We start from the raw sequence: 12,782 nt of genomic DNA, 5'->3' as shown, positions 1-12,782 counted from the left end.
CATCATCAGAATGGTGTCGTCGGCGTACTGAACCACTGGAAAGTCTCCATTACGGGTGCTTCACTTCCTGGTGAGAGAGATAGGTTCCTGCTATCTTCAGGTTCCGGGACGTCGGTCCATTCGGCCACGAAGTCGGCTAGGGAGGCACCCTTGATGACCCTGGTCATGCTGAACTCGAGCTGAAATGCCTGAAGTTCGATGTTCCACTCTGCGACCCTTCTCGTGACATTAGGGCTCCGGAGCACCCTCTCTAGTGGGTAAGCTGAGACGACTTTGATCGGGTGGCCTTGGAAGTAGTGGCACAGCTTGCGTGAGGCCACCAGGAGCGCGAGCAAAAGCTTCTATGGCATGGGGTATCGTGCCCTCGCATTCCGCAGTACCGTGTTGACAAAGTACACTGGGTGCTCGACGAGGGCGAGAGCGTCGATGGAGCCTGCGTATGCCGCAGGTTGGGGTGCCTCCTGAGGTGATGGGTCCTCAGGAGCCTAGTCATCCATTGGGTCCTCTGTAGGCCCGAGAACGCCGCCTTGCTGGGCCTGGTCATTCGTTGGCATTGTTGCAGCCTTTGCGGTATCCTCTTGGTGCTGTATCGCCCCGGCTGGACGTGCGGCACGGTGCGGCGGACTCTTGCCTGGCACTCTTCCCGGACCGCCACTAGCGCCGCGCAGGCGGAGCAGGGAGTGGCGGCAAGGTAAAGCACCAGGGGCTCGAGGGGATGAGGCACCACCATCACCGGAGAGCTGGTCAGGTATCTCTTGAGGTCTTCAAACGCCAGGTCGGCCTCCGGGGTCCACTTGAACGGGCCCTTCTTCTTCATCAGCTTGAAGAATGGCAGGGCGCGCTCCCCCAGCTTGGAGATGAAGCGCCCTAGCGAGGTCACGCAGCCGCAAGCTTCTGCATTTCCTTGAGAGTTTGTGGTGGGCTCATGTCTTCTATCGCCTTGACCTTCTCCGGGTTAGCCTCGATCACCCTGTGGGACACGAGGAAGCCCAATAGCTTGCCGGAGGGAACACCGAACACACATTTATCTGGGTTAAGCCGCAGGTCCACCCGGCGCATGCTACCTCTTGAGCACTGCATTGGTTTTCCCTTCAAGAGGAAAGGGTGATGCGGCAAAGTAGCGTAAGTATTTCCCTCAGTTTTTGAGAACCAAGGTATCAATCCAGTAGGAGGCTACGCGCGAGTCCCTCGCACCTACACAAAACAAATAAATCCTCTCAACCAACGTGATAAGGGGTTGTCAATCCCTACACGGTCACTTACGAGAGTGAGATCTGATAGATATGATAGGATAATATTTTTGGTATTTTTATGATAAAGATGCAAAGTAAAATAAAAGGCAAAGGAAATAACTAAGTGTTGGAAGATTAATATGATGAAGATAGACCCGGGGGCCATAGGTTTCACTAGTGGCTTCTCTCAAGAGCATAAGTATTTTATGGTGGGTGAACAAATTACTGTTGAGCAATTGACAGAATTGAGCATAGTTATGAGAATATCTAGGTATGATCATGTATATAGGCATCACGTTCGAGACAAGTAGACCGACTCCTGCCTGCATCTACTACTACTCCACACATCGACCGCTATCCAACATGCATCTAGAGTATTAAGTTCATAAGAACAGAGTAACGCCTTAAGCAAGATGACATGATGTAGAGGGATAAATTCATGCAATATGATAAAAAAAACATCTTGTTATCCTCAATGGCAACAATACTATACGTGCCTTGCTGCCCCTACTGTCACTGGGAAAGGACACCGCTTGAACCCAAAGCTAAGCACTTCTCCCATTGCAAGAAAGATCAATCTAGTAGGCCAAACCAAACTGATAATTCGAAGAGACTTGCAAAGATAACCAATCATACATAAAAGAATTCAGAAGATTCAAATATTGTTCATAGATAAACTTGATCATAAACCCACAATTCATCGGTCTCAACAAACACACCACAAAAGAAGATTACATCGAATAGATCTCCACGAGAGAGGGGGAGAACATTGTATTGAGATCCAAAAAGAGAGAGGAAGCCATCTAGCTAATAACTGGACCCGAAGGTCTGCGGTAAACTACTCACACTTCATCGGAGAGGCTATGGTGTTGATGTAGAAGCCCTCCATGATCGATGCCCCTTCCGGCGGAGCTCCGGAACAGGCCCCAAGATGGGATCTCGTCGGTACAGAAGGTTGCGGCGGTGGAATTAGGTTTTGGCTCCGTATCTGATCGTTTGGGGGTATGTAGGTATATATAGGAGGAAGAAGTACGTCGGTGGAGCAACAGGGGGCCCACGAGGGTGGAGGGCGCGCCCTAGGGGGGTAGGCGCGCCCCCCTACCTCGTGGCTTCTCTGTTGGTTGCTTGACGTAGGGTCCAAGTCTCCTGGATCATGTTCGTTCTGAAAATCACGTTCCCGAAGGTTTCATTCCGTTTGGACTCTGTTTGATATTATTTTTCTGCGAAACTCTGAAATAGGCAAAAACCAGCAATTCTGGGCTGGGCCTCCGGTTAATAGGTTAGTCCCAAAAATAATATAAAAGTGAATAATAAAGCCCAATAATGTCCAAAATAGAAGATAATATAGCATGGAGCAATCAAAAATTATAGATACGTTGGAGACGTATCAGCGCAGGCTTGCGAAGGTCTCCTCCAAGTCCTGAATCAGAGTTCTCGCCTCCCGAGATTTTACTACGATGTCGTCGACGTAGGCTTCAGCGTTTCTCCTGAGCTGCTGACCCAGGGCGATGTGCATCAGCCGTTCGAAGGTCGCCCTTGTGTTGCGCATCCCAAACCGCATGCAAGTGTAGCAGTACAGCCCACACGGGGTCAGGAAAGCCGTCTTCTCCACATCCTCCACTGCCATCTTGATCTGGTGGTAGCCTGAGAACGCGTCCAGGAAACACAGTAGGTCGCACTCGGCGGTGGAGTCGACAATCTGGTCGATGCGCGGAAGCGAGAACGGATCTTGGGGACATGCCTTGTTGAGGTTGGTGAAGTCGACACACATGCGCTCCTTCCCGCCCTTCTTTGGCACGACGACGGGGTTCGCCAGCCACTCCAGGTATCAGACCTCGCGAATGACACCTGCTTCCTCCAGCTTGCAGGTTTCCTAGACGATGAAGGACTACGTCTCCGTGGACTGTCGCCGCGCCTTCTGCTTCACAGGGCGCACATTGGGGCACACCCTTAAGTGATGCTCGATCACCCCCTCGGGACCCCTACCAGCTGTTTGGGTTCCCAGGAGAATACCTCCTTGTTCGCGTGCAACAACTTCACCAATGCCTCCTCTTGATCTGGGTCGAGGTTGGCGCCTATGGTGAAGGTGGCTCCTGGGGGTCCACCTTCCTCGACCGGCACTTGCTTCGTTTCGGCCCGATCTTGAGTGAACATGTTAGGAGCTAGGGTTCTGCCGGTTCTAGGGCGACAATTGTAGGGGAAAGATGGAGGAAGACGAGGTCGAGGGCACGGCGGCCGACGGCTGGGCGCCGTCCTTGCGTGGTGGAGAAGAGGCGGCGACGGCGCAAGAGGCGGCTAGGGTTAGGTCTCCCGGCTCCCTAAGGGAAGCCGAGCAAATACTGATTGTTTCTTGCTTGATTAGATTGATACATCTCCTCTCCTTATATAGAGAGGTTTGCTTGACTCCTAAGCAAACGATAAGATAATTGGGCTAAGCCCCTAATAATGATAAGATAACTTGGGCCACAACCCACTGGGCTAAGCCCCTAATATGCCGGTCATAACACTTCTCCCTGCCTACACAAACAGCTCGTCCTCGAGCTGTAAGGTGGGGAAGCGCTTGCTGAACTCCTCGAGGTGATCAACCAGCGTCAAACACCTTCGCGACAGCTGGGGCGGTCAGATCGTCGGCGACGGTGTGCTCCTCAATGTAGTCTGCAGCATCCAGGTAGAAGAGTCGCGGGCAGACATGGCCGGGCGTGTAGGGCTCGTCGCAGTTGAAGCACAACCCTTGGCGGCGACGCTCAAGTAGCTCGGTAGAGGTGAGCTGGCGGAATGGGCGCGCCACGGTCGCGGCAAGGGGTGCCACGGAAGCCTGAGTAGGCCGACCCTGCGCAGGAACATCCGGCCAGGGTAGCGGCCCAGCGGCCCGGGATGGTGATGCCTGCTGGATGGCCACCGCGCGACGCTCGAACGCGCGGGCATAGTACATGGCCGTATGGAGATCCTGGGGTCCCCGAAGCTCCACGTCCACGCGGATGTGATCCGGAAGTCCACCAACGAAGAGGTCAGCCCGCTGCTGTGCCATCACGCCCGACGTGTGGCATGCCAGGGCCTGGAAATGGTCGGCGAAGTCCTGAACCGTGGAGGTGAAGGGAAGGCGGCCTAGCTCTGCCAGGCGGCTCCCGCGGATCGGTGGCCCAAAACGAAGAAGGCAGAGCTCGCGGAAGCGCTCCCAAGGGGGCATGCTGCCCTCGTCCTGCTCGAGGGCGTAGTACCAGGTTTGTGCCGTACCGCGGAGGTGGTAAGAGGCGAGCCAGGTACGCTCCGAGGCAAGGGTGCGCTGCCCGTGAAAGAACTGCTCGCACTGGTTGAGCCAGTTGAGGGGGTCCTCCGTGCCGTCATAACCGCGGCAGTGTCTGAGTCAGAGCGCCGTGGCCAACTGGCTCGGAGGTGCGAAGCAGCGAGGATTGGGGTGCCCGGTCAGCATGGCCGCGGCCCGTGGAGTGCCCCGCCGAGCCGGAGGGATCGCCGAACTACAGAGTGGGTGCCGGCGGGTCTCCAGCCGATGTGTAGACGGGTGGCGGCGATGATCCGGTCAGCCAGGCCGGTATTGGGGACGACGACGGCGCGAAGCGCACTTGCTGGATCGATACGCCTCCCTGCGTGGGTGACCCGGGCCCCGTGCTGGGCGATGGCGGGGCCGGCAGCTGCGGATGCGGTGGCACGGACCCGGGTGGCGTGGGGGATGCAGCGAGGCCCGGGGCCAGCCACTGTGGCCATGGAGGCGTGGCAGCGGGCGGCGGTGGGGCCGGCAGCTGGGGTGGTGGCTGCCCAGACCCGGGAGGCGTCGGAGGCACGGCGATCGCCAGGGCCGGCCACGGCGGCCAGTAGGGGGCGACGGCGGGCGGCGGCTGACCGGGCCAGTGGTGGTGTAGAGGCCCGATCGGCGCCGTGGTGGCCGCGTACCAAGGCAGGGCGGCTGGCCCGGTCATGGCGGCCGTCGGCAAGGGCGGCGACTGCCCGTAAGGCCTGGCCAGGTAGAGGCGGATGCCCTGGACGGCGGTGACGAGGTCATTAAGGATCCCGCTAATCTCTGTCGGGGAGTAGACGACAGCAGGTGGCGCGGTGACGAGCAACGACAGGCCGGTGGAGGCCCCCGCGGAGGAGCCGAGCGACGCGGTGGAGTTGTCGACCGCGGCGGCGGGAAGCGCCAGCGGCACGGTGGAGTTGTCGACCGCGGCGGCGGGAAAAGCCAGCGGCACGGTGGAGAGGGCGGCGGTGGTGGACAGCGGTAAGGTGGGCAGCGGCGGGGTGGGTGGTGGCGCATACATGATCGGACCCAAGCTACCTGATACCAAGGTGTTAGGATCTAGGGTTCTGCTAGTTCTAGGGCGGAGATTGTAGGGGAAAGATGGAGGAAGGTGAGGTCAAGGGCGTGGCGGCCGGCGGCTGGGCGCCGTCCTTGCGTGGTGGAGAAGAGGCGGCGACGGCGCAAGAGGCGGCTAGGGTTAGGTCTCCCGGCTCCCTAAGGGAAGCCGAGCAAATACTGATTGCTTCTTGCTTGATTAGATTGATACATCTCCTCTCCTTATATAGAGAGGTTTAGTTGACTCCTAAGCAAACGATAAGATAATTGGGCTAAGCCCCTAATAACGATAAGATAACTTGGGCCACAACCCACTGGGCTAAGCCCCTAATATGTGCTACCTCTTGAGCACTGCGTTGGTTTTCCCTTGAAGACGAAAGGGTGATGCAGCAAAGTAGCATAAGTATTTCCCTCAGTTTTTGAGAACCAAGGTATCAATCCAGTAGGAGGCCACGCACGAGTCCCTCGCACCTACACAAACAAATAAATCCTCGCAACCAACGCAATAAAGGGGTTGTCAATCCCTTCACGGTCACTTACGAGAGTGAGATCTGATAGATATGATAAGATAATATTTTTGGTATTTTTATGATAAAGATGCAAAGTAAAAAAAAGGCAATAAAAATAGCTAAATGTTGGAAGATTAATATGATGGAAGATAGACCCCGGGGCCATAGGTTTCACTAGTGGCTTCTCTCGAGAGCATAAGTATTACGGTGGGTGAACAAATTACTGTTGAGTAATTGACAGAATTGAGCATAGTTATGAGAATATCTAGGTATGATCATGTATATAGGCATCACTTTCGAGACAAGTAGACCGACTCCTGCCTGCATCTACTACTATTACTCCACACATCGACCGCTATCCAGCATGCATCTAGAGTATTAAGTCCATAAGAACAGAGTAACGCTTTAAGCAAGATGACATGATGTAGAGGGATAAACTCATGCAATATGATATAAACTCCATCTTGTTATCCTCGATGGCAACAATACAATACGTGCCTTGCTGCCCCTACTGTCACTGGGAAAGGACACCGCAAGATTGAACCCAAAGCTAAGCACTTCTGCCATTGCAAGAAAGATCAATCTAGTAGGCCAAACCAAACTGATAATTCGAAGAGACTTGCAAAGATAACCAATCATACATAAAAGAATTCAGAGAAGATTCAAATATTGTTCATAGATAAACTTGATCATAAACCCACAATTCATCGGTCTCAACAAACACACCGCAAAAGAAGATTACATCGAATAGATCTCCACAAGAGAGGTGGAGAACATTGTATTGAGATCCAAAAAGAGAGAAGAAGCCATCTAGCTAATAACTATGGACCTGAAGGTCTGAGGTAAACTACTCACACATCATCGGAGAGGCTATGGTGTTGATGTAGAAGGCCTCCGTGATCGATGCCCCCTCCGGCGGAGCTCCGAAAAAGGCCCCAAGATGGGATCTCACGGGTACAGAAGGTTGCGGCGGTGGAATTAGGTTTTTGGCTCCGTATCTGGTAGTTTGGGGGTACGTAGGTATATATAGGAGGAAGAAGTACGTCGGTGGAGCAACGTGGGGTCCACGAGGGTGGAGGGCGCGCCCAGGGGGGTAGGCGCCCCCTACCTCGTGCCCTCCTGGTTGATGTCTTGACGTAGGGTCCAAGTCCTCTGGATCACGTTCGTTCCGAAAATCACGTTCCCGAAGGTTTCATTCCGTTTGGACTCCGTTTGATATTCTTTTTCCGCGAAACTCTGAAATAGGCAAAAAACAGCAATTCTAGGGTGGGCCTCCGGTTAATAGGTTAGTCCCAAAAATAATATAAAAGTGTATAATAAAGCCCATTAATGTCCAAAACAGAATATAATATAGCATGGAACAATAAAAAATTATAGATACGTTGGAGACGTATCAAGCATCCCCAAGCTTAATTCCTGCTCATCCTCGAGTAGGTAAATGATAAAAACAGAATTTTTGATGTGGAATGCTACTTGGCATAATTTCAATGCAATTCTCTTAATTGTGGTATGAATATTCAGATCCGAAAGATTCAAGACGAGAGTTTAATATTGACATAAAAATAATAATACTTCAAGCATACTAACTAAGCAATTATGTCTTCTCAAAATAACATGGCCAAAGAAAGTTATCCCTACAAAATTATATAGTCTGGCTATGCTCTATCTTCACCACACAAAGTATTTAAATCATGCACAACCCCGATGACAAGCCAAGCAATTGTTTCATACTTTTGATGTTCTCAAACTTTTTCAACTTTCACGCAATACATGAGCGTGAGCCATGGACATAGCACTATATGTGGAATAGAATGGTGGTTGTGGAGAAGACAAAAAAGGAGAAGATAGTCTCACATCAACTAGGCATATCAACAAGCTATGGAGATGCCCATTAATAGATATCAATGTGAGTGAGTAGGGATTGCCATGCAACGGATGCACTAGAGCTATAAGTCTATGAAAGCTCAACAAAAGAAACTAAGTGGGTGTGCAATCAACTCGCTTGCTCACGAAGACCTAGGGCATTTTGAGGAAGCCCATCATTGGAATATACAAGTCAAGTTCTATAATGAAAAGTTTCCCACTAGTATATGAAAGTGATATCATAAGAGACTCTCTATCATGAAGATCATGGTGCTACTTTGAAGCACAAGTGTGGTAAAAGGATAGTAACATTGTCCCTTCTCTCTTTTTCTCTCATTTTTTTTATTTGGGCCTTTTCTTCTTTCTTTTTTTATGGCCTCTTTTTTTTCGTCCGGAGTCTCATCCCGACTTGTGGGGGAATCATAGTCTCCATCATCCTTTCCTCACTTGGGACAATGCTCTAAAAATGATGATCATCAAACTTTTATTTACTTACAACTCAACAATTACAACTCAATACTTGGAACAAAATATGACTCTATGTGTATGCCTCCGGCGGTATACCGAGATATGCAATGAATCAAGAGTGACATGTATGAAAGAATTATGAACGGTGGCTTTGCCACAAATACAATGTCAACTACATGATCATGCAAGGCAATATGACAATGATGGAGCATGTCATAGTAAACGAAACGGTGGTAAGTTGCATGGCAATATATCTCGGAATGGCTATGGAAATGCCATGATAGGTAGGTATGGTGGCTGTTTTGAGGAAGGTATATGGTGGGTGTATGATACCGGCGAAAAGTGTGCGATATTGGAGAGGCTAGCAATGGTGGAAGGAAGAAAAGTGCGTATAATCCATGGACTCAACATTAGTCATAAAGAACTCATATACTTATTGCAAAAATGTACAAGTTATCAAAGCAAAGTATTACGCGCATGCTCCTAGAGGGATAGATTAGTAGGAAAAGACCATCCCTCGTCCCCGACCGCCACTCATAAGGAAGACAATCAATAAATAAATCATGCTCCGGCTTCATCACATAACGGTTCACCATACGTGCATGCTATGTGAATCACAAACTTTAACACAAGTATTTCTCAAATTAAAAACTACTCAACTAGCATGACTCTAATATCACCATCTCCATATCTCAAAACAATTATCAAGCATCAAACTTCTCATAGTATTCAACACACTCATAAGAAAAATAATACTAATCTTGAATGCCTATCATTGTTAAAGCAAAATACCATGCTGTTTTGTAGGACTCTCAAAATAATCTAAGTGAAGCATGAGAGAACAATAGTTTCTATAAAACAAATCCACCACTGTGCTCTAAAAGATATAAGTGAAGCACTAGAGCAAAAACTATATAACTCAAAAGATATAAGTGAAGCACATAGAGTTTTCTAACAATTTCCGAACCAAGTGTGTCTCTCAAAAAGGTGTGTACAGCAAGGATGATTGTGGTAAACTAAAAAGCAAAGACTCAAATAATACAAGACGCTCCAAGCAAAACACATATCATGTGATGAATAAAAATATAGCTCCAAGTAAAGTTACCGATGGAAGTGGACGAAAGAGGGGATGCCTTCCGGGGCATCCCCAAGCTTTGGCTTTTAGGTATCCTTAGATTATCTTGGGGTGCCATGGGCATCCCCAAGCTTAGGCTCTTGCCACTCCTTGTTCCATAATCCATCAAATCTTTCACCCAAAACTTGAAAACTTCACAACACAAAACTTAACAGAAAAATCTCGTGAGCTCCGTTAGCGAAAGAAAACAAAACACCACTTCAAGGTACTGTAATGAACTCATTCTTTATTTATATTGGTGTTAAACCTACTTTATTCCAACTTCTCTATGGTTTATAAACTATTTTACTAGCCATAGATTCATCAAAATAAGCAAACAACACACGAAAAATAGAATCTGTCAAAAACAGAACAGTCTGTAGTAATCTGTAACTAACGCAAACTTCTGGAACTCCAAAAATTCAGCCAAAATAGGACGACCTAGACAATTTGTTTATTGATCAGCAGCAATTGGAATCAATATTTTATCACGTTCTGGTGATTTTTAACAATTATTTTCGTGAACAGAAAAGTTTCTGCAATTTTCAGCAAGATCAAATAACTATCATCCAAGAAGATCCTATAGGTTTAACTTGGCACAAACACTAATTAAAACATAAAAACACATCTAACCAGAGGCTAGATCAAAGATTTATTCCTAAACAGAAGCAAAAAGCAAAAAAAACTAAAAATAGAAGTGGGTTGCCTCCCAACAAGCGCTATCGTTTAACACCCCTAGCTAGGCATAAAGGCAAGGATAGATCTAGGTATTGCCATCTTTGGTAGGCAATCCATAGGTGGCTCTCATGATAGATTCATATGGTAATTTTATTTTATTTCTAGGAAAGTGTTCCATGCCTTTCCTTAACGGAAATTGGAATCTAATATTTCCTTCCTTCATATCAATAATTGCACCGATCGTTCTAAGGAAAGGTCTACCAAGAATAATAGGACATGAAGGATTGCAATCTATATCAAGAACAATAAAATCTATGGGCACATAATTCCTATTTGCAATAATAAGAACATCATTAATTCTTTCCATAGGTTTCTTAATGGTGGAATCCGCAAGGTGCAAGTTTAAAGAGCAATCATCAAAATCACGGAAACCTAGCAAATCGCACAAAGTCTTTGGAATCATGGAAACACTAGCACCCAAATCACACAAAGCATAGCATTCATGATCTTTAATTTTAATTTTAATAGTAGGTTCCCACTCATCATAAAGTTTTCTAGGGACAGAAACTTCCAACTCAAGTTTTTCTTCATAAGATTGCATCAAAGCATCAACGATATGTTTAGTAAAAGCTTTATTTTGACTATAAGCATGAGGAGAATTTAGCACGGATTGCAACAAGGAAATACAATCTATCAAAGAGCAATTATCATAATTAAAATCCTTGAAATCCAAAATAGTGGGTTCATTAATATCTAGAGTTTTGATCTCTTCAATCCCACTTTTACCAATTTTTACATCAAGATCTAAAAACTCCGAATTTTTGGAACGCCTTCTAGGTAAAGGTGGATCATATTCAGTCCCATCATTATCAAGATTCATATTGCAAAACAAAGTTTTAATAGGGGACACATCAATAACTTTTAGATCTTCATCTTTATTTTCCCCAAAAAAATCCGGTTAGCGGCCATCTTATTAACTAAGGTGGCCTGCTTATCCGAAACTTCAGCTATTAACTTCTCAAGATGAGCAATCTGAGATTTCAAACCATCAAATTCTTTAGACATATCATCGAGCTCTTTATTCATATAGCCCATAAAGCTTTTTTGTTCCTTAAGCTCGTTTCTAAAGAAATTATTATGCTCAAGTTGTAAGACCATAAAACTCCTGACGTTGCTTTCGATCTCTTCTAACCTTTTAAGGTGAAGATCACCAAATCTAGGTAGAGCCATCGTGACAAGCAAGCAATCCAACACACGAGCAAAAAAGAAGCAAGCGAAAAAGAGGTGAACGGAAAAGAGAGGGCGAATAAAATGGCAAGGGTGAAGTGGGGGAGAGGAAAACGAGAGGCAAATGGCAAATAATGTAATGAAGGAGATAAGGGTTTGTGATGGGTACTTGCTATGTTGACTTTTGCGTAGACTCCCCGGCAACGGCGCCAGAAATCCTTCTTGCTACCTCTTGAGCACTGCGTTGGTTTTCCCTTGAAGAGGAAAGGGTGATGCAGCAAAGTAGCGTAAGTATTTCCCTCAGTTTTTGAGAACCGAGGTATCAATCCAGTAGGAGGCCACGCACGAGTCCCTCGCACCTACACAAACAAATAAATCCTCGCAACCAACGCAATAAAGGTGTTGTCAATCCCTTCACGGTCACTTACGAGAGTGAGATCTGATAGATATGATAAGATAATATTTTTGGTATTTTTATGATAAGGATGCAAAGTAAAATAAAAGGCAATAAAAATAGCTAAGTGTTGGAAGATTAATATGATGGAAGATAGACCCGGGGGCCATAGGTTTCACTAGTGGCTTCTCTTGAGAGCATAAATATTACGGTGGGTGAACAAATTACTGTTGAGCAATTGACAGAATTGAGCATAGTTATGAGAATATCTAGGTATGATCATGTATATAGGCATCACGTCCGAGACAAGTAGACAGACTCCTGCTTGCATCTACTACTATTACTCCACACATCGACCGCTATCCAGCATGCATCTAGAGTATTAAGTTCATAAGAACAGAGTACCGCTTTAAGCAAGATGACATGATGTAGAGGGATAAACTCATGCAATATGATATAAACCCCATCTTGTTATCCTCGATGGCAACAATACAATACGTGCCTTGCTGCCCCTACTGTCACTGGGAAAGGACACCGCAAGATTGAACCCAAAGCTAAGCACTTCTCCCATTGCAAGAAAGATCAATCTAGTAGGCCAAACCAAACTGATAATTCGAAGAGACTTGCAAAGATAACCAATCATACATAAAAGAATTCAGAGAAGATTCAAACATTGTTCATAGATAAACTTGATCATAAACCCACAATTCATCGGTCTCAACAAACACACCGCAAAAGAAGATTACATCGAATAGATCTCCACAAGAGAGGGGGAGAACATTGTATTGAGATCCAAAAAGAGAGAAGAAGCCATCTAGCTAATAACTATTGACCCGAAGGTCTGAGGTAAACTACTCACACATCATCGGAGAGGCTATGGTGTTGATGTAGAAGCCCTCCGTGATCGATGCCCCCTCCGGCGGAGCCCTGGAAAAGGCCCCAAGATGGGATCTCACGGGTACAGAAGGTTGCGGCGGTGGAATTAGGT

The sequence above is a fragment of the Aegilops tauschii genome, chromosome 1 (assembly GCF_002575655.3).
Source record: "Aegilops tauschii subsp. strangulata cultivar AL8/78 chromosome 1, Aet v6.0, whole genome shotgun sequence".
NCBI lineage: Eukaryota > Viridiplantae > Streptophyta > Magnoliopsida > Poales > Poaceae > Aegilops > Aegilops tauschii.
The sequence above is the reverse complement of the archived record's forward strand: the minus strand, read 5'-3'. Positions refer to the sequence as shown.